The 27,870-nt window shown below is 36.9% G+C and overlaps 1 pseudogene; it reads left to right on the top strand.

Moving 5' to 3' along the window:
• Nucleotides 1–26,605, top strand: LOC123942134 (annotated as a pseudogene).
• The last annotated feature ends 1,265 nt before the right edge of the window (nt 26,606–27,870 follow it).

Raw genomic sequence — 27,870 nt, 5'->3', positions numbered from 1 at the left:
ATGAGGAGGTCTTGGCGGTCAGCCAAATGCACAATGGATGGCAGCTTTGAGGCCTCACATGGCAAAGGAGATTTGTTTCAGGTCAATACTTAAAGTGGCCACACACAGATACACACTGGCAACCAAACATTTACCCTCTGACAAGATGAATATGAGGCATTTCCTCAAATATGTAAAGTGCTTATGGTCATAGTAGAAATTGGCTCAGGACTGAAAATAGGACTTAACTGGTAGCTTCTAAGTTTGTCAATACTCAGACTTCCTTGCCCATCTCACAGGGGAATTCTGATAGCCAGGCAGGCCTTAAGCACTTAGCCAGAGTTTCAGACATTTCTCTTCAGAGAAATTCTTTAGGAACAGAGAAAAGATCGCCACATCTCTGGTTCTATCTACCTAAATGGAATCTTGTTTGTCACAAGGCTTCACTCAGGTGCCTGATTCCCTTCCTAATGTCTCACATTTAAGCATAAGGAAGACTAAAAATAACCACTATTTGATGAGAGCTTTTAACTCAAAAAGAGCCTAAAATAATAAAGGAACAAATGAACTAATGGAGGGAAGGTGGGTGAGAAAGATAATCCATCCACAAAACAAGAACAAGTTGCTGTGTGTATTATTTTTCTGTTGCTATGTGGTAAATTACCACAAACTTGGGGCTTAAAACAACACAAATTTATTACCTTACAGTAGCTCTGCCCAAGGTCTTGCAAGGCTGCGGTCAGGAGTTGGTCAGGTCTGGGGTCTTATTTGAATCTCAGACTCCTCTTCCAAGCCAACTGGCTGGTGAAAGAATTCACTTCCTTGTGATAATAGGACTGAGTGAGATCCCTGATGTTTTTGCTAGACATAGACCAGCAAAAGAGAGAAGCCAGCTCCTTCTCAAATGGTCCCCATAACCCATTTTTAACCTGAACGCTATTTGCCTCTAAACCAGCAGGAATACAGATCTCTGACTTCTATCACTGACCAATGGGCTCCCTTTGATGGACTCAAACTCATTACCTCAAGCCTACCTACTACAATCTTCCTTTTAATTAAGCCAAAGTCTACTGATCAATAACTTAATTATTTGTACAAAATGTTTTCTTTCATGTAAAGTAATATGGTCAAGAAAAAAATATATACCATCATACTCAGTTTCCTCCCACACTCAAGAGGAGTTAATTATTTAAGGTATGTACATGAGAAGCCCAGAATTTTGGAGACCATCTTAGAAATCTGCCCACCACACTTTGGAAATGAAAAATATCAGAGAACAAGAAATAACTCTTTATTTCATAAAACATAATTGCTGAAAAAATTGTAATAGAAACTTTGAAAGACAATATCAAGGAAGTAGAATGTGCAGAGAGAAAAGAGGAGAGAGAGAGAAAGAACAAAGAAAACTATGGGCAAAAATTAAGAAATTTAGAGATATTATATAGAAAATTTAATATTCAACAAATTAGTTTTATAAAGAATAAAGAAAATTCCAAGGAAAGGAAGATTAAAGAAAAAAAATCAAGAAAATTTCCCTGGAATAAAGTACATACATTTCTAATTGAAAAAAATCTTCCACTACCAAGCAAAAAAGAATAAACACAGACCCATAATCAGAGTACACATTATAAAATTTTAGTATAAGAAATAGAAAATTCTAAAGTCTCCAGAAATTTAAAGGAAATAAGTCATAAACAAAGGAGCAAGACTGATATTTCTCACAAGCAGCACTAAATATTAAATGACAGTGGAACAAGTACTCTAAAATTCTGAGGGAAAAATGCTTTTCAAACTAATACTCCACCAAGCCAATCCCTCATCACATGGGAAGATACAGGAACATCAGGCATTTTCATATGTGCCAAATTTCCACACATTTACGTCCCATGAAACTTTCTTGAGAAATCCTGAAAAACATTTTTCAGCAAATTCATGAGTAAATCAAGAAAGAGAAAGATAAGTTTCAGAAAACATAGGATCAAATCAGGAAGACAATGAGGAGAGACCTCAATGTGAGGTAACTGCTGGAACTCCTGGAAACAATCTAGATTATGAGGAATGAATGGAGAGCTACAAAGGGAAAGGTATAAATTAAAAATATTGAGACAGCAAACTGGGCATGTGAGAAGTAGGACAACTATTGTACAATACAAAAACCTCACAAGTGAGGGTTTGCCACATTGTGCATTATTTTGACTCTAGTGGAACTGTATCTGCATAAACATTGATGAAAGCAATGATCCTTGATTTAATTTCAGTTTGACAGGATAAAGTTGAGAGAAATGGAGGAGTTTGGGGGAACTTTAAAAAGCTAAATCTTCATTTTTATTATAGAAAGTCAAATGGTAGAATCTAAAAGTCATCAACCCAAAAATATTCTTAGAAACATATAATTTGGGGGACACCTGGGTGGCTGAGTTGGTTAATCATCTGCCTTAGGCTCAGGCTCAGGTCTTGATCCCAGGACAGCCATAGGGCTCCCTGCTCAGCAGGGAGTCTACTTCTCCCTCTGTCCCTCCCCCTTGTTCATGCTTTCAAGCACCCAAATAAGTAAATAAAATCTTTAAAAAAAAAAAAGAAAGAAAAAGAAACATATAGTTTGGATAAATATCAAAAGAAACAGCTAAATTAGAATTTGCTTCTAGGAAACGGAATAGGATGGGAACTGCTCATTATAAGCTTTCTGTTCCATTTGATTTTTTCTAATAATATTCTGTTGTACTTTTTAACTTTTTAACCATGTAGAATCATCTTCTGCAGCTGTTTGTTGGGTCTTAACTGAATTTCAGATATTCTTTTAGAAAAAAAAAACTATTGCAGTACTTTGTTAAATAAACACAAAAAGCTAAGCTTCTAACATGTAGAACTTTACCCTCATGTAGCATATTCTTTCCCCCACAGCTAACAAATTGAAACTTCTTGATTTCTGGCTTTTCCCAGTGATACTATTGTCTGTGTGTATTTTTATTAACTATATTAAATAAAGCCTACATCCGTAGCACTTTGGTGGTATTAAAGCATTTTCACTTTTATTATGTTAATTATCCTTCCAATTACTCCGTGATAAAGGCAGATAAATACTCACTAAATATTAATAATAATTATTAACATTAAATATTCATTCTATTTTATAAATTAAAAACCTGAGTTTCATAGAGTTAAATATATACTCAGAATCTTGGGTTTTTTTCTTAGAAACAATATTCTAACATTAGTATAGTATATTGCTTATCACACCACAGTTTTTCCTTAGGATATAATACTTTTTTTTTTTTTACATTTTAATTTCCAGACTCGATGTCATTTTGATAATTATGGCATTTTGTTTATTTAACTGACATTTTTTATTTTAAATATACTACTATGTACATCCTCCCAATGTCATTGTGAAAGGCAATTTCCTTGTTTTTTATATAATTGTAGGTAGGAAATATGTTTTTAAATACATACATACATACATACATATGTGCGTGTGTGTATACACATATACTTATAGTACATTTACAATTTTGTTTCTATTTTGTCCAAAAAAGTGCATGATTCTATATTTGCTCTACAAAGTTCCTCGGTATATTAGAATATATGCCATGCCTCTTAAAAGAAATGCATACACCAAAAGGATCTACATCTGAAAAATCAAGGAAATAGGAGGCAAGCATTAGCTTATTGGAGATTCCTTCAGTCCTCCATCCTCCGTTTCAGAAAACTCCCACACTTCTCATTTTGTTCTTAGAATATTATAAGAGACTGGTACTGAGGACTATTGGTTCTGCCCTTGGAGAGCTACTAAATATGAGATTTCCCTTGGAGTCGTTTGAAAAATGAACTCAGACAGGAATTAAGAAAGGGGAGAGAGGAAATTAGACTTCAGTAGTGGAGAGAAAAGGTGATGACTCCAGCAGAAAGGAAAAGTAGTTCACTTCTTCTCAAGCAAAATCAGTGAGGGTTTGTGATGGTCATAAATGCATCCTAGCATCACACAGGCAGCCAAACAGCAAGTATATAGTGGTTACAAGATGGATCCCAGAAGAACAATTCCATTTATCGCATGAGAACTTCAGGAAGCCAAAACATCACAAAAATCTGAACAGGAAGATCCCCCACATCCTTAGGCGTGTAACTACTTTCCAGATACAAAATACATATATATACAAAATTTGACACCACAGAGAAAGTGGGCTTTCCAATTTCATAAAGAACAGATGAATTGATGTTGTTTTACTTTACTTAAATGTATTTAATATAACTCTGGCAATAATTCCTGTCCAATGTCTCAGCTACTTCCAGTAGTGCTAAGAAAAATGAACTATGCCAATACAGCCATATTCTATAAAGCTAGTGACTTAGAGAATTGTTGCGAACAACAACAAACTGCAATCTACAAATGCTATTTAGAAAGTTTTGTTCATCTGCCTGTATAACAATTTATTGAGTCTTGCCAAATTGCCAATAGAAGTGCCAAATAAGGCCTGGGTCTTAGTGTTTCACAGAGTGCTGTGTCCAGGAGACCAAGAGCTGACACAGAGACACTTGAAGTACCCTTAGCAGAAGAGAAATGGAGGAGCCATAGAACATTAAGGAGTTGCCTGCTGTCTACACTGTTTTCCAGCCAGAGGTTGTTATTATGACAGACTATGAAACTTTTATCAAAATCCCAGGCTGTTGGAAGCAAGGTCTGGTCCTTCGAACTCACATGTCATCCTGTTGCATGGATAAACCTTCTGAGATAGCAGAAGTCAGAGAAAAAAAATGTCGGGGGGAAGTTTATTGCTGACAGGTGAAAAATGATAGGATAAATGTATCCTGCTCCATGAAAGTTGTCAACCAAAGCACTGAGAAAGGCCTTGACACCAACAACGTTATCACTGAGTAAGAAGAGAGGCAGAAGTAGTCCTTCCATGATTACACTGGCCAGATAACCCTCAAGGCTGTCCTGCACACTACCTGCAAGCAATGTGGCTATAAAAACTACTTCGCAAAGGATCGTTTTATGCAACCACGAGGAACTAAATATTCTCTGATGCCTGAAGAGGAAGAGGAGAAGGAAGAGGAAAAATCAGCAGAGTCTGAGAAGCCTGACCCAATGAGGGATTCTTCTAGAAAAAGAAAGAAGCTCCTCAGTTTCCTTCACACAGTGAGACCTGCCCTCAGTTTAGAAAGGAGAGGACATGGGGAGATGGAGAGGAGAGGGAGTTGAGGGAAACTGGAAGGGGAGATAAACCATGAGAGACTATGGACTCTGAAAAACAACCAGAGGGTTATGGAGGGGCGGCAGGGGGGTGGGGGGGGTGGGAGGTTGAGGAACCAGGTGGTGGGTAATAGGGAGGGCACGTACTGCATGGAGCACTGGGTGTGATGCCAAAACAATAAACACTGTTATGCTGTAAATAAACAAATAAAAATAAATATTAAAAAAAAAAGAAAGTAATGGAGACTGGTTGCTGCTGCTGCTGCTGCTGCTGCTGCTGCTGCTGCTGCTGCTGCTGCTGGAAAAGAAGAAGTTAAGAAGGAGAAGAAGAGGAAGGAAAAGAAGCAGCAGCATAAACAATGGCAGCACTAGGAGTGAGAGTGAAAGTGAATAGGGGTGGTTGAGAGAAGAAGGAACCAGGAGCCTTGCGGCTTGAAGCCCTAGTTCCTGGACTCAATGATGAGAATATGGTCTCCCACCCCATTGACTTCTCTCCCATGGGAGATGGCTTCCCCTCAGGGTCACAGGTTTGGCCACAGGTAGGTTTGGGAGTTAGATGACAAAAGTATCCATCTGAATGAGTTGTCATTAACTTATCACTCTTTGCAACTGACCCTTGCAGCTCATCCATTCATTGACTCAACTTCATTTAGCAGAAGGTCCTATTACCCTCTCCAGCTGCCACTGACAGAGCCAAATTTCTGTACAGGAATCTGTGGCTAGAGCCACAGGTACTGCTGTGCAGGCAAGCCTGGCTGTTGTTGGAGAACAGTGATGGGTCCCTCCCTATTGGTGAGTGATCTGTACAGTATCCAAAATTGGGGCAGAGGGAGACCTGTGATATGAGGGAGAACATGGTGAGAAGTGGTGCTTACTTTTTCTGTTCCCCCAACATGACTCTACTGTGCTAGAACAGACAGCTAGAAAAAAAAAAAAAAACATTATTTGCAATGACTGAGCTTGTATGTGACATTCTACCAGACCATTGAACCAGATAGCTCAAGCCAAGATCATTGCTTTACTTTGTACTTACTACTGTGTAAGCCAATTGGTTCCACTTCAGGTCTCTGCTTAAATTTCTGGCATTGCAGGGGTCAAAAATGCAAAATAAAAGACATAATGCCTGCCCTCAAGAAGTCATTTAATGAAGAAAGGATCATAAATTTAAAAACAATGCAGTAAGATAAAGCATGAAAGAAGGTGGTATTTGGTGTGAAGGCAGCTGAATAGGGTCTTCATACCAAATACCAAATACTGTTTTAGGGTAGGACTATGCAAGTTATCCAGCCTTGAGCTGGATTTTAAAGGTGAAGTAAAAGATAGGTTGATTCTAAATTAGGTGGAAAAAAGCAGGATGAATAATTTGCTATTATGTTTAGTGTACATAACAAAAAGTCAATGAACATAGTTTAAACCTATAGGATTTTTTTCCCCATAATAAACCCTCCTTTGATGGGAACTTTAAGGATGGTGCCGTCACTCAAGGAGTTGATGAAGAATTCAAGTTCTCTTTGGCTTCTTTCTTTGCCAATCTTAGTGGGTTTGTCTTTGTTCTCTTGGGCACAAGATAGCTGTTGTACCTCCAGGCATCATGCATACATATTAGTCAGAAAAAAAGGGAAGAAAGGTGAAGGTGTCCCTTTTATTAGAAGAACAATAGCTTTTTTAGAAGTCTTAGCCAGTAGGCTTTAGCTGTTTTATTATGGACCAAAACTTGATCACATGAGCACTCCTAAAGGCACAGGAGTCTAGAGAGAGAAGCATTTTTAACTTGGCACACTGCCTCCCCCAAACAAAAATGAGGTTATGCTAGTAAGAAGGAGAAAACAGATGTTAGATAGGAAACTACTACCAGCATTTCTACTTTTGAGATGATAAAATAGCTGTATTTTCCCCTATTCTACTTACTAAGTAAAACTAAAAACTTAGAACATTATATAAAACATGTGTTTTCTTACCACAATGAAATCAAACTAGAAATCAGTAAAAGAAAGACAGAAAGAAAATATTAAGACACTTGAAAAATCTGGAAAACTAAATCAATATTATTCAATTTCCATTTTGCTTTTAATTTATTTATCAAGGGGAATAGTCTCCACGCTAGAAAATTAGAAAAAAAAAATCAACATTAATGAACAAAATCCCAAGATACATGAGAAGATAATAAGAATATTTCTAGTAGGCCTTTAACTGTCTCAGATTATAACTGATAAATGGAGGGATGGATAGATAACCCTTCACATTGTACTATTACCTTGTGCATATATTTTTTTTTTTCTGTCCAATTGTTTATAAGCTCTCTGGAGGAACGACTTTAAGGAGAAATATTGTCTCTTTCTCCTTTATACTAAATGTCTTTAGCACCGTGGTCACTCAAAAATTACAATTAAGTTGAATAACTGATTAATTAATTAATTCATTGATTATTTGAATGAATTAGTTTCTAGCCATAGAGAATTCATTTATGAATGAACCAATTCAAGTTGATGAACCAATCACCTCTAAAACACTGCCAAATTTTATAAGCTACTTTTCTCTTAATGAATATCTTTTCTTAAGGGACACACATGTGAAATGAGTGAAAAATAAAAATCAAGCAAAAGAAGCCAGTAATGTGCCAAACACAGGCATTTACAATTAATCTTACAGCTTTCTGACAGTAGGATCACACACACACACACACACACACACACAAATATGGTCAATTAAACAAATTTTATTATTTAGAAAAAGGAAAAAGGATAATACTCTCCTCAGATTTTCTATGAATAAATCAAATGATAACTGCCAAATGAAAGTGTATATTCAGGATATGATAATGGAAGCATATGGTTCCATCATAGGAAGTGACAGTTAGTAGGCTCTGCTGGCCAGAGCACATGTTTAACATGATGATCACTTTTGGCACATCATTTAAAGATACATATTAATAAATTCTCGGGTGTTTTAGGGGAATGTGAGCTAAATGGTAAAAGGTCTTGAATTGAATTATATCATTCAAACAATGTGTTGAGAGACTTAGGGAGAAGAAGAGAAATCCACGGGAAAGCATATGAATTATCTAAATACTTGAAGGACATTCATGTAAATGAGGGAGAAAATTCTCAAGGAGTTGAAGTCATAATGACATGGTTGAGAGACACATGGTTAGGTTCAGTATCAGTAAGAGTTCTGAATGGCTGTAACATCTCAATATCAGGCATACTTCCCATGAGACATGACCATCCCATTACAGAAAAGTTAATGAAACCCCAGGTAAGCATTAACCAAGGACATTAAGACATTTCTAGAGGAATAATAGATTGAGTCAGATGACTTCAGAACGTCATTTCAACATTCAGATTCTATACCTGTAAGAGCTTAAGGTATAAATTACTAGTAGATTTTCACCAATCCTACTGTATGATTTTACTCAATTCTATTTGCCAATGCTAACTTCTATTTGGCCTAACTAAAATCTGTAATTTTTTAAATAAGGAAAATAAATTGGATCACCCAAGATTTAAATCTAAGGCCTGGGTTTCATAAAAACAGTGTTTCAAATAACTCTATCAGTAAGACTGGCATTTTAAATGGGACCACATTTATTATCCAAGACTTATTGGCATCTATGGCTCTAGTACATAATTCTGACTTATTTTTGTTTGGGAAGGTATAATTCTCATTGACAGTATGTTTTAGGCAGAAAAATATTCAAAGATGTATGGCTGTATCTACAAAACAGTTTATGTTTAAAAACATAAAAATGATAATAGTATATAAAGGTATTAAGGAAGAAGGTGTGTCTCTTCAAATAAATTTTTAGAAGAATTTATATGATAAAGTATGAGATAACTCCATTTCTATACAGCTTATGATCCACAGTCAAAAGATACTTGCCTTCATCTTAAAAATTAGGTGTTTGAGAAAAGTAATTATATTTGTAATTATGAATAATAATACAACCCGAAATATTGACAACAGCAACAACAACAGCAAAAAACATGAGTCTGGAACATTCTGGACTCATTACCTGGCACCTTACAGGGCAACTATAAATGCTATATAAACACTGATAAAATGAAAGACAGGAATCTCACACACAAGAATTATGTGCTGACGTAGCACAGACTTCCTGTTTTCACTCCATTAAATCTGATTTACACATATGGCCTCTAGAAAAACAAAGTGAGCCTCGAGTGAACATTGCAATTTATGCGCAATGTGTAGCTTTAGGAGTTATCTCTTTTCTTAACATTTTTAAGGAGGGAAACACTCAAGAGAAAAATGACTGGAGCTGTCTGGGTGGCTCAGTCAGTTGGCTTCCCGCTCTTGATTTGGCTCTGGTCATGGTCTTGGGGTTGTGGGATCAGATCCCGGGTCAACTTCACTGGGTGTGGAGTCTGCATGGGACTCTCTCCCCCTTTCCCTTGGCCTCCTTCTCTCCAAGTGTGTGGTCTCTCTCTGAAAGAAGAAAAGAAAGAAAGGAAGAAAGAAAGAGAGGAAGGAAGAAAGGAAGGAAGGAAGGACGGAAGGAAAGAAGGAAGGAAGATAACTGAAAAAGGTGGCATTTAACTTCAAGAAAATCATGATTCTTGACATTTTTGTTACTGAAAGACTCTAAAAACTTGGGTAAACATTGTCTGGTAAAGGAGTTATGTTCCTTTATGAAGCCCCAGATATAAACCCTCAAAATTCTCTAAGATTTGTGAGGTATTTGGGTAAATATCTAAGTAAACCCATATTTTCTCCTAACATCTTCAAAGAACAAGACAAAAACAATGCCTAATGAGTTCTTTTTGAGGTTTAAGCAGAAGATTTAAGAAATACATGAGAAAAGCAACATGTGTTCATGAAATTGTTTTTAAAGAAAAGATTTCCTGAGAAGAATGTGATTGCAGAATTTCTTCCATCCATTTTCTTGAAAAAACGGCTTCATGCACTGCTGACAAACTGATTAGGTATAGATGGAGGGAGTCAAAAGAAATTCCTTATTGCTTTTGATGAAACTCATGAAACTTATTCAACTTAGAGACGAAAATTGAGAAAAGCCTAGTTTGGAGGGGAAGAAATAGAGTATTATTATCTAGTATCAACTACCTTAGCAACTTTGGGAAACAATACTTAATATCCTGGCAACCAGGGCTACTTAGCTCCAAACCATCATAATGACCGCTACTACTGATTTGTCCCTGCTGTTCTGGATGCTTTACTCAGCTTCATTTTCTAGTCTGGTGAACCTGTTCATATTATTTAACTCCAGTCTTCCAATTTCCTACTGAAGCAAAGTTAATGATAGTTGCATAGTTGTGAAGATTTTAGCACTTAGCATACAGAGTGCCTGATATATAATAACCATTTTATACATGTTTTCTTCTTATTATTACCTCTTGAATCATAACCTAGAAGTACGTATTATTTAAAGATGGGTATCACAGTAAAATCATGCAAGAAATTAGAAGCCATAACTTTTAGAAACTGGGTAACATGTTTTGTTTGGCAGACTGTGTAGTATTCGGCCCGCAGAATGTTTTCATTTTTAGATGTCGAATTATATCTCAATGTATAAAAATAGGCTTAATAAACCAATTTTGATCCCCAGCTTTCATGATAAATGTAAAATATCTGATCATTTTAGGTGTGCCAACCCAAAGGACAGGCAAAGGGTAAACTTGGAACCATATTTTTAGTAAAGTTTCCAAGTTTGATATGGCTTCCATGTTTATTGTTATCTTCACAATGAGAACAAAATAAATATAATTCATCATGGTGCCTGCAAGTTTGTGGACCAATATTATTTTTTGTAGATTTTTTTCCATAGAGTTTGCAAACTGGTTGTGCCCTGCTTTTGACTGAGATATACAGATTTAACTCCTCCTGTCTGGACTACTGAGATAAGTGAAATAGATGTTGTTTTTCAAGTGTGTGCCTTTTGTTTGGGTGCATACTATGTCACCCCTTTCTAGGACTGTTTCCTTTATAAGCATAAAATAATAAAGCATACACATGTACATACATATTTTGAACTTATGGGATGCTGTGCTTAATAGTCTCAAAATATTATGCCATCCAAATACCCTTAAATTAGATGAATATTCTAAGTAAATATGTGTGTGTTTATTGAAATATAATAGACATATACCACTGAGTAAATTTAAAGTGTATAACTTGTTGATTTAATACACATATTACAATGCGATTACCACTTAGCCTTAGCTAACACCTCTATCACATCACATATTTTTATTTCCTATTTGTGGTGAGAATACTGATGACTAGTCTCTTAGCAACTTTCAGGTATATCATACAGTATCGTTAACTATAATCACAATGCTGTGTATTAGATCCCCAAGCTTATACATCTTATAACTGCAACTACATACACTTTGATTAATATCTCCCCAAGGCACCCACTCCCCAACCCCTGGTAACCACCACTGTACTCTGTTTCTGTGAGTTTAGCTTTTTTAGATTCCACATATGAAAGATACCACACAGTGTTCACCTTTCTCTGTCTGACTGACTTATTTCATATATCCTTGATGGTCCATACACATGATCACAAATGGCAGAAATGTCTTCTTTCTCATGGCTGAATAATATTCCATCATGTATATACACCCAGTCCTTTTTATCCATTAATCTATTGATGAGCCCTTAAGTTGCTCCCATATTTGACTTTTGTTAAAAATGCTGTAATAAACATGGGAGTACATGGAATGTCTGGGTGACTCAGTCAGTTAAGCATTTGCCTTTGGCTCAGGGATTGAGTCCCACATCAGGGTCCTTGCTCGGGCAGGGACCCTGCTTCTCCCTCTCCCTCTGCCACTACCCCCTGCTTGTGCTCTCTCTCTCTGACAAATAAACTAAAAAAAAAATCTTAAAAAAAAAAAACATGGGAGTGCAGATATATTTTCAATATCCTGCTTTCATTTCCTTAGGATATATATACTCAGAAATGGGAATGCTGGAACATATAGTAGCTCTACTTTAAATTTTTTGAAGAAGCTTCATACTGTTTTCCAAGTGGTTGAACCAATTTATATTCCTACCAACAGTGCTCAGGGGTTCCCTTTTCTCCATGCCCTCACCTACACTAGTTACCTCTTGGGTTTTTTTTTTTTTTTTGACAATAGTCATTTTAGCAGATGTGAGTTGGATATCATTGTGGTTTTGATTTGCACTTTCCTCAAGATTTGAAATACTGAGCCTTTTTTCATGGACCTGTTGGTCATTTGGATGTCTTCTTTGGAAAAATGTCTATCTATTCCTCTGAACAGTTTTTACTAGGAATGTTTATTTTTGTTTGTTTTTGTTTTTGTTTTTGGTAATTGATTTGTATGAATTCTTTATATATTTTGGAAATGAACCCCTTATCAGGTATATGGTTTGCAAATACTTTCTCCCATGTCATAATCCACTTTTTCATTTTGTTGATTATTTTTCTGGGCAAAAGCTTCTTAGTTTGATGTAGTTCTCATTTTTGCTTTTGCTTTTTTGGTTTGTGCTTTTGGTGTTATATCCAAAAAATCATTGACAAGTTCAATGTCAGGAGCATTTTCACCTAGGAGTTTTATGGTTTCAGGTCTTGTGTTTAGCCTCTAATTCATTTTCAATTGATATTTTTGAGTAGTATAAGGGGTACAATTTCATTTTTCTGTATATGATTATTCAGTTTTTGACCACTATTTATTGAAGAGCCTATCCTCTCTCTATTGAGTATTTTAGGTCCAATTGTCATATATTAGTTGACCATATATGCAGGATTCATTTCAGGGTCCCCTGGGCCCTGTTCTATTGGTATATGTGTCTATTTTTATGTCAGTATCATGCTGTCATGATTATTATACCTTTGTAGTATAATTTGAGATCAGACAATGTGATACCTCCAGGTTCGTTCTTCTATCTCAGGATTACTTTGGTTATTCAGGATCTTTTGTGGCTCTATATGAATTTTAGGATAGTTTTCTCTTTCTGTGAAAAATGCCACTGGAAATTTTATAGAGATTGCATTTAATCTGTAGATGGCTTTAGGTAGTATGGACCTTTTAACAGTATTGATTCTTCCAAATGCATGAATACATATTTTTCCACTTGTCTTGTCTTATTCAATTTCTTCATCAAAGTCTTATAGTTTTCAGTATATAGAACTTTCCCTGGTTGAATTTATTCCTAAGAATTATATTGTTCTGAAGCTATTATAAATGAAATTTTTAAATTTCTTTTTCAGAGATTTCATTGTCAGTCTATAGAAGCCCAACTGATTTCTGCATGCTGGCCTTATATCCTGTAACTTTGCAAAATTCATTGATTGACCAGAGGTTTTTAATGGAGTCTTTAGGATTTCTATATATAATATCATTTATCTGCAAGTAAAGACAATATTACTTCTTCCTTTCTGATTTAGATGTCTTTTAGTTCTTTTTTCTTGCCTGATTGTTCTAGCAAGGACCAGGAACATGTTGAATAAGATTGGTGAGAGTAGGGGTGCCTTGGTGGCTCAGTCAGTTAAGTGTCTGTCTTAGGCTCAGGTCATGATCCCAGGGTCCTGGGATTCAGTGGTGTAGGGGTCCCTGCTGAGCAGGGAGCCTGTTTCTCCCTCCCCCACTGCTCCTCCCCCAGCTTGGGCTCTCTGGTTTGCTATCTCTCTCTCTCACATCTTGGGGAGGGGGGGAGGATTGTAAGAGTAGCCATCCTTGTCTCGTTCCTGATCTTAGAGGAAAAGCTTTTAACCTTTCACCATTATATGTGATGTTAGCTGTGGGCTTGTTTTATATAATCTTTATTATACTGAGGTATGTTTTCTCTATAATCAATTTATTGAGGGTTTTTAGATGTTGTATTTTGTCAAATACTTTTCCTGTATTTATTGAAATGGTCATATGATTTTTATACTTCATTTTATTAATGTGCTGTGTCATATTTGTTGATTTGCATTCATAGAATCACTCTTGCATCACAGAGATATATCCCACTTGAACATGGTGTGTGATCCCCTTAACGTGCTGTTGAATTAAGTTTGGTGATACTTTGTTGAGATTTGTATCAGTATTCATCAGAGCTATTGGTCTGAGTTTTATTTTCTTGCAGTGTCCTTCTGACTTTGGTATCAGGGTAATGCTGGTCTTGTGAAATAAGTTTGGAAGTGTTCCCTCTTCTTCAATTGTTGGGAAGAGTTTGGGAAGGATAGGTATTAATTCTTTGAATGTATGGCAGCATTCACTAGTAAAACCATCTGGTCTTGGGTTTTTCTGTGTTGGAAAGTTTTTGATTACAGATTCAATTTACTTACTAATCTGTTCAGATTTTCTATTTCTCTATTCAGTTTCAGTACATTTTATGATTTTATAAATTTATTCATTTCTAGATTACCCAATTTGTTGGCATGTAATTTTTCATAGTAGTAATATTTATTTATTTTCAGCGTAAGAGTAGTCATTGTTTTTGCACCACACCCAGTGCTCCATGCAATATGTGCCCTCCCTATCATAGTAGTTTTTTATGATCCTTTGTATTTGTGCATTAAAACTAGAAATATCTCTTCTTTAATTTCTGATTTTATTTGAGAATTCTTTTTTTTTTTTCTTAGTCTAGCAAAAGGTTGTCAATGTAATTTATTGAGTCTAGCAAAAAGGTTGTCAATATAATTTATTGAGTACTGTGCATCTTAAAGAAATAAAGTATTTTTTACATTGGATAACATTTTCCCTTTGGGTGGCATACTAGTTAATGTTATTCACCTTATATTTCTGAAATTTTTCATTAGGGAGTCAGACATGAAACAATGTTCACACGTACACATGCATACATATGCAAGAAGAAATGAATCAAAGTCACCCCAGATAATGACAGCTCATTATGCAAGCAGAACCCAGTGGAACATACTTGCTAACAGGCGCACACCTTAGTAAGACAACATATGTGAATCTTTACCAAAGTCTTTAAAAAATACTATAAACAAAATCTTGACACTCCTTTTAGAATATAAAATCTCTACAAATGCAAAAAAAAATTAAAAAGATAATAGGCAGTAGAGTATTAGGTAAGTTTTTCAAATTGCTGTTCGTTCTTTAAAACTATGGAATTAAATATTTTTCATTACACACCTTTAGTTCTTGTATAGACAAGAACTATGAAAAGAATTTAACACAGTAATTGAAAATAATTGTTTCTCCAACCCAATAAAAGTTTACAGCAAGTAAAACAAAGTTATTTTTCTTGCACTGGTATCTGACATAATTTTTATAGGGTTTTCCGTAAGTCTTTATAAAGTGGGAGTAGGGGCAACAGAGTTCTTAATAAAATGACACACACAAAAAAATAAGAGTAAAAGCAGTTATATCCATATGTGAAACATATTGCTAAGATTAGAAAAATAATGTGTCTTTACTCATTTTTGTGCTCTTTGTGTTCCATTAATATCCTATTTAGTTGAGAGAAAAAAATTGGGCCCCGAAAGATGCTACATAAGTGATTATTTGATTCAGAAAAGAGTTATGTCTCCTGAAAGAATATTACTATTGCTCATTTTATAATCAGAGGTAAATTTATAGTATAATCTTTCATATCCAAGCTTCAACTAGAAATTTGAAACTGATTTCAAAGAATATCATTTACCCTGAATGAATAGGATTTATTCTGTTTCTAGATTAATAATGTTTCTGGAGTTTGGATAATTTTATTCCCAAGTACTTTTCACTTCTACCACTTAATATAGCCATGTTCCAAATATTTGCTCTTGGTTTTTCTATCTCTTATAGAGTAAGAAATTAGGTACATAATAAACGTTTGCCTAATAGCAATATAATGCACTGAAACTTTTTTTTTACCTGCTAAAATATCACAACTGGGAGCCATTATTTCTTAAATATGACCAGCTAGACCACCATGATGTTAATCCTGTTAAATGCCACACTTCCTCCATATCCCATAGTTTGGGCCAGCTGGTCACCACAAAGTTTTAGGATCCAGTGTATCTGTGTCATGCCCTCCTTAAGCCTCAAGTATTCCAGTAAATGACTTTTCCTACAGTACTTTGGTAATTCTTCCTTTTTTAATAAACAAGCATGATTTATTTATCTGAGAGAGCAAGAGTGAGAGAGATTGCAAAGGGAGAGAGAGAAGCAGGCTTCCCGATGATCAGAGAGCCTGACTTGGGGCTCAATCCCAGCACCCTGTGATCATGACCTGAGGTGCAGGGACACTTAAGTAACTGAGCCACTCAGGGGTCCCAACTTTTATAAGTTTTACAAGTGATAAGAGGAAAGACAATCTGTAAGAAGATCTGCCTGGGAGGACCAAGCAGAAGAGTTGAGTTTGAGCTGCATCTTGAGAGATGAGTAGTCATTTCCAGGTCTAATAGCAACAGAGAGAGTGGCATATATATGGGGCTGGGGAATGGCGTGTTGTGTTCCAAGGACAAGGACATTTAACACATCTGGCCATCAGGTACACTGAGAGGTATTGCTGGAAATGGAGCTGTCAATGAGCACAGGAATGCTACCTAACCGTTGTTGAGAAAGTTCAATGAGATAATGCATAGAAAGCCATCAGCATAGTGCCCCACTAAGGACAGAGTAAATGTTGGCATTTGTCTTGGAATGGAGGATTTGAGATTTCTATGGATCCGTAATTCCAAAAGAAGAATAGCTCCTGTTACAAAAATAAATCTACTGTTTAGCAAATAAAATCCTTTATCAGAGTACCTGTATAGTAGAAAGGCCATGCATATTCTTTATACAGAGCTGCATTCAAAACCTGAGACTCCAGGCAACATTATCATCTGATGTTTTCAGTGAGATCCAATATACTTGACAGGGAGCTTCAGAAGTAATGAAGCAATCCTGTATTTAATTACAAGCAGTCATGATACACATTTCCTTGTTCAGATAGCAGGTTGATTTTCCAGAGAAGTGGGTGTGAGTTTGGTTTCTTCTTCCATTACTCATGACCTCAATCCTTAGGGAAATGACAAGATAATTTAATTCTCGAACACTCATTTGGGAGTGTCAATGATAAATGATCAGAAATATTACTGTTCCCACTGCACTGTTTTCTCTTATTGGTCCTTCCCTTTCCTTCCCCGGACTTGCCTCTCCTCTTCACTCAGCCCCAAGAAACTAACTTGATATTGGAGAGATAAAACCTGTCACAGTAAATGTAATCTTCTGTCACAATCTTTCTCCTTTTTCTCTTTGTCTATTGTTTCCCCTAAAAAATCTCCAGTTTGATACTTGCATGGCAACATTATACTTCTGTATAATTAAGAGCCACACTAATTGATTCCATTGTTTGCAGCAGTCAGCACAAGAAAATTGTAATTTTCCTTTTCTTTGCATCTTACAATCACCTAATAAGCAGCTCTAATGCTGGGCTATTGAATTATACAATAAACAAAAATTTCCCATCATTTAACATTTGTTCAGACTTAATGCTGTGGGTCCACAGAAGCAGAAATAAGAAGAGAAATGTGCACTTATCCAGTGAATCCAATCAATGCAAACCACAAATCTAAATTAATTATTCAGGCCATCAAAATCTGTTGTTGTTGTTATTGTTGTTGTATTGATGCCTAAACTGTTTGAAAAAGATGAAACTAACCTTACACAGAGGTTTGGCCTTGGTTGACCTAAGTGTGACTAACAAAAATCCTTTTGTATTCCGGAGCACCCTTGCTCACATGCATGTACCAGTCAGGGGATGGGTAGAGGGAGAGAATCTTCAAGCAGACTCTTGGCTGAGCACTGAGTGGGAGGAGGTCCTGCTGAGCTCCATCTCATTATCCAGGAAATCAGGACTGGGGCTGAAGCCAAGAGTCCTCTGCGCAACCGCCCAGCCGCCCAGCCAGTTGGAGCCACCCAGGTGTCCCTTCCTTTTGTATTCCTTTTGTATCCCATTCCTTATTTTGCAAAGAAGCAAGACACTTGGGGGGTAGCTGTATTTGTTGCCCAAATCTGAAAGGATGTAAGGGTTTCATTACATTGGGATCAGAAACCACCATCTTTTGGGCCAGAGTGAGATCTTAATGCCAAGAGGGTTTTCCTATCTACGCCTGCACCTGTGAACCACTCACGTATGTGACTGTATCTGGAATTCCCACCAGTTTCTTCCTCACCACAATTCCCATTGAGTGTCAGGAACTCAGTGGGAAGCACAGACAGCCAAAGGCAGAACAAGCCTTCCATCAGGGAGCAGTGCCCACCCACCTCAGGCCTATGACTGTGCCAGCATCCTTCCTGACTGCTTTACACTCACCTCCATACACACTCATTCAGTTAATTATTTTTTCATCCCTTAAAAACAAAACAGAAAAAACACTCTCCTCATCACCCTGTACAGAAGTACAGTAGGTATTTCTAGAAGAAAAATGTGATCCCATGAGAGACCAATGTATGAAAATTTCTTTTTAAATCATTTAATGACAATGAGACTATAATTGTACGGAAAGCTTAAAAAATGAGTCTGTCCATTTAAGTTTGCTTTCTAGTGTTAACTGAGAGGTGTTTGGCTCTTAAGTACCATGACCCTTGACGTGACCTATGCTATTGAAAGTCTTCCTATAATGTATTAGTGCATTTTTCTTATTGAGTAAGTAATATCACTTAGTCTTTGTTGGTGACCCAGCAATTCACAGCACCTTATTAAGAACAGATAGGTAACTTCTCTTTTAAGATAACACATTTTTCAAAAAAAAAAAAAAAGATGACACATTTTTCTTTCACTTGGGTTCTTTTAACTAAAAGACATTTAGGAAACCATGTGAGTGAAAAATATTTGACTGAGCAGCATCATGAAAGGTCACACATTCCTTTGTTCATTCATTCGCACCCTCATTTCCTGAGCATTTAAGGAGATCCTACAAAGTGCAAGGCACTGTGTCAGGCCCTGGAATGGAAGGATGAGTAACTCTAAGACCTCTGAGGAAGTTTGCCATTATACTCACCTGAGATACTGCTGAGCCCTCCTGAAAACCCAGTCCCCATTCCTAAAGTCTGAGCATCACCATCCACATGGTAGGTGGTAGGTAGACGGCAAAGACAGCCTAAAGATGACCAAATATTTTCATCTGCAGAAATCAAAGAAAACTCCGGATGAGATATTATAAAATCTTCTTCCCTATCAACTTTCAAATACATGGTCAGTATTATTAATGATAATCACTATGCTGTGCATTACATCCCCAGGACTTACTTATCTTATAACTGGAAGCTTCTACCTTTTAAACCTAGTTTTACCCATCTCCCCCACCACCCACCCCCAACCCCTGCCCACCTGCAGCAAACGCCAATCTGTTCTCTGTATCCATGAGTTTGGGTTTTTAACAATTTTTTTTATTCCACTATGGGTGCCTGGGTGGTTCAGTCTGTTAAGTGTCTTCCTTCAGCTCAGGTCATGATCCCAGGGTCCTGGGGTCAAGCCCCATGTCGGACTCCCTGCTCATCAGGGAGTCTGCTTCTCCCTCTCGCTTCCCCCCCCCCCCCAACTTGTGTGCTTGCTCTCACTCTCTCTCAAATAAATACACAAAATCTTTGAAAAAATTTTTAAAAATGTTATCCCACTTAATATAAGTGAGATCATATGGCATTTGTTTTTCTCTGACTTATTTCATCTAAAACTAGTACAATGTTATATGTCAATTATATCTCAATTTAAAAAAAAAGAAAAGAAAAGAATGAAAAGTCTCAGAGATGATGGCAAGGTGATGGGATGAGGACAAGGAGGGGTTTGGACATTCAACCACATTTTAAAATAAACCTGTATCATCTTGCACTTCATTAAGAATGATTTTAACTTTTGGGGGACCCAGTACCTCATAAAGAATCTATAAAAACTCTTGTACATTATACTTAAAAATAGTTAAAATGGTAAATTTTATGTTATGTATATTTTATTAAATTTTAAAAAACCTTTTGTCCAGGAAAAATACACAGATAGATACAAAAATAGATAATTTTATGGGATCCACAGGTGCCCTGAATTCCACTATGGACTTTCTGGAGATTCAGGGACCTCCTGTTAAGAACCTGTATATTAAATAGAGCTAAGGCAGTTGTTTGATTATATAAACAAGATATGTGGTAATTATTTGAAGTCTCATCAAAATGGTGGCAAGAGGCATAATTCAGATTTCTAAATAGATTTTCTGTTAAGATTTTTAATTTGACTGTGTATCCCAGTGCCCATCAAGGGACCCTTGTCTATGTCTCAGTATATTTTTGGTTGCCTGGCAAGGAGGTAAGTTTCTATCTATCTAGCAAATAGATACCAGGGATGCTAGTGAACAGCCTAAAATGCACAGGACAGCTCCCCCACCACAAAAACTCTCTGGATGAAATGTCAACAGTGCCAAAATTTAAAAACCCTGCTTGACTTTGATAAGTTCCTCAAATATCTTCTATAAGATATACCCTCTAAAATTGGGTATAGAGAGAAAGAAGAAAAAATATAGAGAAGCATCCATTTTAATCCAAAGTTTTTTTAAAAAGTCTTTTTTTTTTTTTTTTTTTTTTGCTTTGGAATAGATTATCATCTTGGTGTTCTTTAGTTTTATAATTACACAATATATTTATTGTTATCCTTTGAGGGCAACAACAGTTTTACCTAAAATAAATAATAAAAATATCCAATAATGCAGTGTTTTAACCCTTATTTTTGATCTACTTTTGATCTCAAATAGGTCACAGGCACCATTTCATAAAGTCAGGAGGATCTCGTTTGTGGAATGAAAATAATCTGGCCAGTCCATCTGCCTGGCAGTGTTAGCCTGTGGCAGTTGCTATAGCAAATATCTGTGTTTTATGAATACCACTGAGTAACACAAGCAGTCAAAAATGAAAACAGACTTGATTAAATGCAGACTAAGTGACCTTTAAAATTATTTCATTGCCTCTGGACAGCGGTTTGGGTTATTGTGGGCAAAGAACTACTTAGTATACATTTGTGGTACTTGGGACAGCATCTAAATAGGGCCAGGCAAGCCGGCTGCCACACATCAGCCCCAGTTTTCCCTCTTACAAGTACACCCTGGCCAGCTACCTTTAACTTGGAGAAAACCATAGAGATCATTAAAAAGCCAAGCAGGATAGCTTGTATGTGTTCTGTTCTATTTTCCAGCAGAGAGTAGTGATGTACTTACTATCCCAAATTAAGTCTTCTCACTGCAAACTTGAATACTCAGGATATCTGAAAAAAATTTAAAATCTTACAGAAATAGTATAAAATCCAAGCATGCTGTTATCTAAGTCAGCTATCCAGGAGCCTAGCTTTGTTTTCAATAATCCCTTAAATTTCACTTCTCCCCCAGGGCCTTCACATGGCCATTCATAACTAGCTACTCTAAAAATAGGTTAGGGCTCAAAATCAGTTCTTTCTTATTCCCTAATATTCAAAAGTCACAGTATCTTACTGTTCTGGGGGTGCCCATGTGGCTCAGTGGGTTAGGGTTAAGGTTAAGCATCTGCCATCAGCTCAGGTCGTGATCCCAGGAACCTGGGATTGCTCAGCAGGGAGTCTGCTTCTTCCTCTGTTCCTCCCCCCACTCGTGCACATTCTCTGTCTCAAATGAAACAAAAAAAATCTTTGAAATAAAAGTATGTATTTTATGGTGCAACCACTCTGGAAAACAGCATGAAGGTTCCTCAGAAAGTTGAAAATAGAGCTAACCTATGACCCAGTAATTGCACTACTGGGTATTTACCCTAAAGATACAAACATAGTGGGTACATGCACCCAAATGTTTATAGCAGCAACGTCCACAATAGCCAAACTATGGAAAGAACCTAGATGTCCATCAACAGATGAATGGATAAAGAAGATGTGGTATATATATACACAATGGAATACTATGCAGCCACCAAAAGAAATGAAATCTTGCCATTTGCCATGATGTGGATGAAACTAGAGGGTATTATGCTTAGCAAAATAAGTCAATCGAAGAAAGACAACTATCCATATGATCTCCCTGATATGAGGAAGCAGAGATGCAACATGGGGGATTTGGGGGGTAGGAAAAGAATAAATGAAACAAGATAGGATCAGGAGGGAGACAAACCATAAGAGACTCTGAATCTCACAAAACAAACTGAAGGTTGCTGGGGGGGGTAGGGGGAGGGTGGTTGGGTTATGGACATTGGGGAGGGTATGAGCTAGGGTGAGTGCTGTGAAGTGTGTAAACCTGGTGATTCACAGACCTGTACCCCTGGGGATAAAAATACATTTTATGTTTATAAAATTTTTTTAAAATTATTAAACAAAAGACTTCAGAATAAGAAATTTTTAAAAGTATATATTTTAATATTCTGATATATATTAATCATTAATATTTAATATTCTGGACTCAATCCTTAGTTTCCACAAACTAATTCACATTAAGGTGTAAATGGGTGATGATAACTGGAATGTGCTAAAACTTCAAAAAGTATTTTTTTAAATTTTAAAATAATTAAAAGAAATGAATTTTTAATTAATAAACATCAGGCAAGAAGCAGGGTAATTTTTAGCATCTCTCGAATCACAGCATATAAGCAATTCCCAGATGGTATCAATAAAACTGGTTCCAAATCACGAATTTGGACAGATTTCACTTTCAAGGAGAAATGAGGTTTACCAACACAGAAGCATAGCATGTGACATCAGGCCTTAGCTCCTAAAGATAAAAAGGAAGTTGAAAGAGGAAAATTAAGTTCTACTAAGCAATTGCATTGCTCTGAGAACTGTCTTGGGTGATTACTCTTACAAAAGGTAATCCTCTTAAAGCCTTTTCAAGATAGATCATCTTGGCCCCATTTTAGAGATAGAAAAACTGACATTTACAGTGATTAAATAGTTTCTCCTAAATTGCATACTAATAATAAGGAAAAAAACAGGATTTTAAACAATTCTGTTGACTCAAAATTCCAAAATCTTTGGATAAACACCTGGCTCATTTTGTCTGAACAAAAGGAAACCAAAATCCAGTAAACACCTACCATGTTCACTTTCTGAACTAAGCACTGCACACAATAAGTAGCTTGTTCAGTCCTCAGAGTCTGTGACTAAGACACTATTTTCCCCACATTAATAGATGAAGAAAGTGAGGCTTTTGAGGTAAAGGTCACACGACTGGCAAGTGGCAAATCTGGAACTGGAACCAAGGTCTGCCTGGGTCTAATTCTATTTCTAATTCCAAGTTTACTTAAGTTTCTGTGTCATGGTTCTTTGTTTCAACTAAAAATGGGTGATAACTGGGGTGTCTGGGTAGCTCAGTCGTTTAAGCATCTGACTCTTGGTTTTGGCTCATGTCATGATCTCATAGGTCCTGGGACTGAGCCCCAAGCCCTGGGAACCAGTTTTGGGGAGTGGGGGGAAGAGGGGTGGGGGGAGGGGGGCCCCCTATTCCATGGGAATCTGAAGATTCTCTCCCTTTGCCCCTCTCCACTGCTCACACTCACTCTCTTTTTCTAAAATAAATATGTAAAATCTTTAAAACATGGGTGATGATAACCAAAGGAACAGGGAAAAAAGCATTTTGAGCAGAATTTTCTCCAATTTATTTGTTTTTTTAATCAAGAACAGAGGTGATTCCTCAGCCTTGCACACTCACTATTATAATATTTGCTCCTTAAGGAAAGCAACTCTTTCCTTTATATATGATCTCAGTGTTCTGGCTTTAAATCAGTTTTGTGTATACCGATAAGTTGATGTCTTGAGGATTTATTGGTTTTGTTGTTTGTGGCAGTGTTTTAGGATCCCTTGAGGAGATCAGAGGGGAGAGAGAAGTAATGTGAAGTTGATGACAAACAGGGGTGGGGCTAATGCAAAACACAATTGTAAGACAGAAATAAGAAGTATTAATTTAGAAGTTTTCTCTATACAATGCTAAGGCAAACTGAATATTTGAAAACACCCTGTTGCTTTCGTGAATTTACTTTTCACTCAGAAATTTGACTCCATGTAAAAATAGGCATAATGTCCCAAGTACCAAGTTTTTGACACACTTAGCCCTCAGTAACTTCCCATAAACGGGTAATACCTCCTGTCACACATTACTCATCAGAGCAAAAGCATCTATATTTAATACTGCCACATCCAGCAGCTTAAATGTACATTTTAATGCATAGCAATTCCCTTGGAAGAGACAAGTGGGCATGGTATGTGCCCTGGCCAGTCAAGGTTGTCGTCAGACATGGAGAGACAGGAATTTGGGAGCAGACCAAGAAGGAAAGCTGTGTCCCCTGGAGAGAATGTTGTACTTACAAAAAAAAAAATCCCTAACTTCTATTATAGTTTAATGCTTCTGATAGCATTTAGAAAATGCGATTCTCAAAGTTTAAGTGAAACGGACCTAATAATGCAGTTTCCTTTCCAAGTCTGAATACAGATTATTCACCTGGGGTCATTGCCATAATTCTCTAAATCACAGAAGTGAAAGAAATTGTTGTAGTACTTTGTTTATAATGACGACGAAGACCATGACGATGATGATGATAGCACAATAATAAAAAAGCAATACTATCTTACATCAGGATAGCCTTACAAGGACTAATGCGGGAGGCTGCTATTTAACGTCTGCGGCACCAAGTGCTCAATAATGCCAGTCAGTTCCCTCCTCAACTTCTGCCCCTTTTAAAATGAAGCAAATTCCCAGCCATGTGTCTTTGCTGGAGTACAACTGTAAGCATCATAACTATACGCGAAAGAGATGAAAGACTTTGAACTATGCTTTGTAATGTAGAATATCAACATACCTGGACATGACACACACACGGATTTAACTCAAGTTAAAAAACTAAAGGATAAGATTCTTCCTGAAGTAGGGTCATTTGATTCTTTCTTCTTCTTCTTTTTTTTTTTTTTTAAGATTATTTATTTATTTATTTGGCAGAGAGAGACAGGGAACACAAGTAGGGGGAGTGGGAGAGGAAGAAGCAGGCTTCCTGCCCAGCAGGGAGCCTGATGGCTGGACTTGATTCCAGAATTCTGGAATCATGATCTGAGCCAAAGGCAGATGCTTAATGACTGAGACACCCAGGCACCCTGGTCATTTGAATCTTATTTCCAACCCAGGCTTAGGACGCTCAACAGTTTCTTCAGTTAGATGGGTGGGTGCCAAGAAATTGACAAACATTTTTCATCAATAATAAATTACTTTCACTAAAGAAGAAAAAGGAAACCTTGGGAAATATTTGGGGAATAAAAAGTGAGGAGGGACTTTCCCTGAAATCAAAAGGCTGCTCTAGGATATTAAGTTTCTAAAATACAGTAAGAATAAAGTATAACAGATAGAAAGCACATGTCTTTTTGCCTTTGATTAAATAGTTACCATGTTTACAAAAGATAAAACCCATATAATATGTAAATGTGTATGTTTATAATCCAAGTGGGTTTCCTAAATGAAAAGGATTACCGAAGAAATCGTGCCACTTGCCATGTGTTGATAATAGTTATTTCTTTGTTTCATTTGTTGTTTTAGCATCTGTTTTATATTTTTAATTAATGCTTTTTCTTTTCTCTTACAAAAGACAAAGTCCTTATTTAGAAGTGATGTCAAAAAAAAAAAAAAAGGACTGAGCCTAAGGGTCATGCTTTGCTGATTCAGATCCAGAAGTAAGCTGTTTGTTTCAGGGTAAACTGAGGATCTGAGGCATCTGGGGGAAAGCATGTAAGCAGAGACATTTAACAGCTGCTGAAGCTGAGACAGGAATATCATGTAAACAAGCCAGGAAAACACCACCTAGTGTACATTAAAAAGCGTATTTTCTTATCTGGAAGTTTTATGTTGCTTTTGTTTGGGTTGTTTTTTACGTCTGTAATCTTGGGACATGGCTGATGCTTTATAACTAAGCTGCATTTTCCTGTAGATCCTTTTTCCTCAGCGTGGTCCATGGAACAGCATCGCTCTCTCCTGAGAGCCTGTCAGGAATGCAGAATCTCAAGCCCCACTCTAGACCTACTGAATCAGAATCTGCATTCATACATCCACCAAATTCTGAGAAGTACCACTCTGAAAAACCAAATCCACTTGACTTGCCATTTTGTTCAGGGGCCCCCTTCACACCCACAGAAACTCTGTGTGCCAAGCATTGTTCTAAAAGCCTTATATACATAGTCTCGGTGGATCTCACCCTAGCCAAACATTACAATTAGCCGAAGAGAATTTTTAAAAGAAGAATTTCAGACCCTACTCCAAATAATATAATTTAATTAGTCTGAGGCGGGGTCTGAGAAAAGATTTTTCCCAAAGATCCCCTGATGAATCCGATGTGCAGCCAGTGTTGAAAGAGTTGTATTATTCCATTTAATTTTTAGGCAAACATAAAGGTGTGTGCTATTCCTTTTACGGAGAAACTTGCTCATGGTTGCAAAACACAGATTAAACTCGGGCCTTTCCGATGTCAAAGACTTGCTTTTGCATTTGAAACTTACCAACATGTTGGGGTTCTTCATGGGAGTGATCTTCATGCCAAACTTCCCACTATGTGATTGATTACCCCAACATACTAGGCTCTGGGGAAAGCCTCTGAGGGGCGGGGGGAAAGAGAGGACTCAAGGACCTTACACCCAGGCAAGACTGGGGTGGAGAGGTGAATGGCCAAAAAAAGTGCTTCCCCACAAAATCAGATCAGTCTAATGCTGGACCCGTTGAGATATTCAATGAAATAAGGATAGATTGATAAATGACAGCAGTGATGCAGGTTTACAGACACAATCACAAACTGGGTTAGCAAATAAGCTTAGAAGAGACTACCTACCAGATGTGTTTGCAAAAGTACCCCGGAACCCAGCGGCTGGATCAAGTAACCTACCCTTTGTGGACTGTTATCCCTGCAGCCCCATCTCCACACTTGTGAGCAAGCGCTATCCTGAAATGAGTTAATCTAATATGAAATGACCAATCAGAGGCTGATGTGTGGAATGTTCCCACAGAGTCGGGAAGGATGTGAGTCATGCCTTCATGCATCATTCAGGCAAGCCATGTGTAGATTCTTTTAAGCATTCACCATAAATGGATCCTTATATCACCATCTGTTCACTTTAGGTACAGGAAATATTCTAAGGCCACTCTTGTTATATAGATTTCTAGTTGGTAGTTTTGGAAAGTATTTTTCCTATCTTTTGAAATATGAACTAATAAGTCAAAAGAAATGGCATTTTCTTTTACAAACTACACTTGGAATAGTATTAAGTCTTCCCTTGGTCAGCTGGTCCAACTCCAGGGACTGGCTCTCTCTTGGGGAGTCCTGAAAATCCTAGTATAATCCTGAAATGTGGATGTTGACTTTGAAAGTCAGATTTAACTGACAGATGTGTGAAATGGCACATAGAAAACTCCCCTCTGGGGATCATGAAAATGCTAGGGAGAACAGTTAAGGAGGAATGGCAATGATAAAACCTAACCTGTTCTCTCATTTTATATCATCTATTCTTTGACACGGGAATTTATGTTTGTGATACATAAGATTGTACTCACATTTATATGTGCTTCTTTTTATTTTTATTTTTTTTTATATGTGCCTCTTTTTAAAGTAAATGCCCAAATTACACAGCCTTCTGGGGAAAACTGACATGGAAATATACCTTATTTCTGTGCAGAAACACACACACACACACACACACACACACACACACACCCCAAAAAACAGCCCTCTCTTTAAAAGGTAAATGACATATGTTCTACCTTTGAGCTATGGATGTATCAGCCTCAAACCAATGAAATTTCAGAAAGAAAAACACAATGATGAGAAAAA

The sequence above is a fragment of the Meles meles genome, chromosome 5 (assembly GCF_922984935.1).
Source record: "Meles meles chromosome 5, mMelMel3.1 paternal haplotype, whole genome shotgun sequence".
Lineage (NCBI taxonomy): Eukaryota > Metazoa > Chordata > Mammalia > Carnivora > Mustelidae > Meles > Meles meles.
Note: the sequence above shows the minus strand (reverse complement) of the source record. Positions and strands in the feature narration are given on the sequence as shown.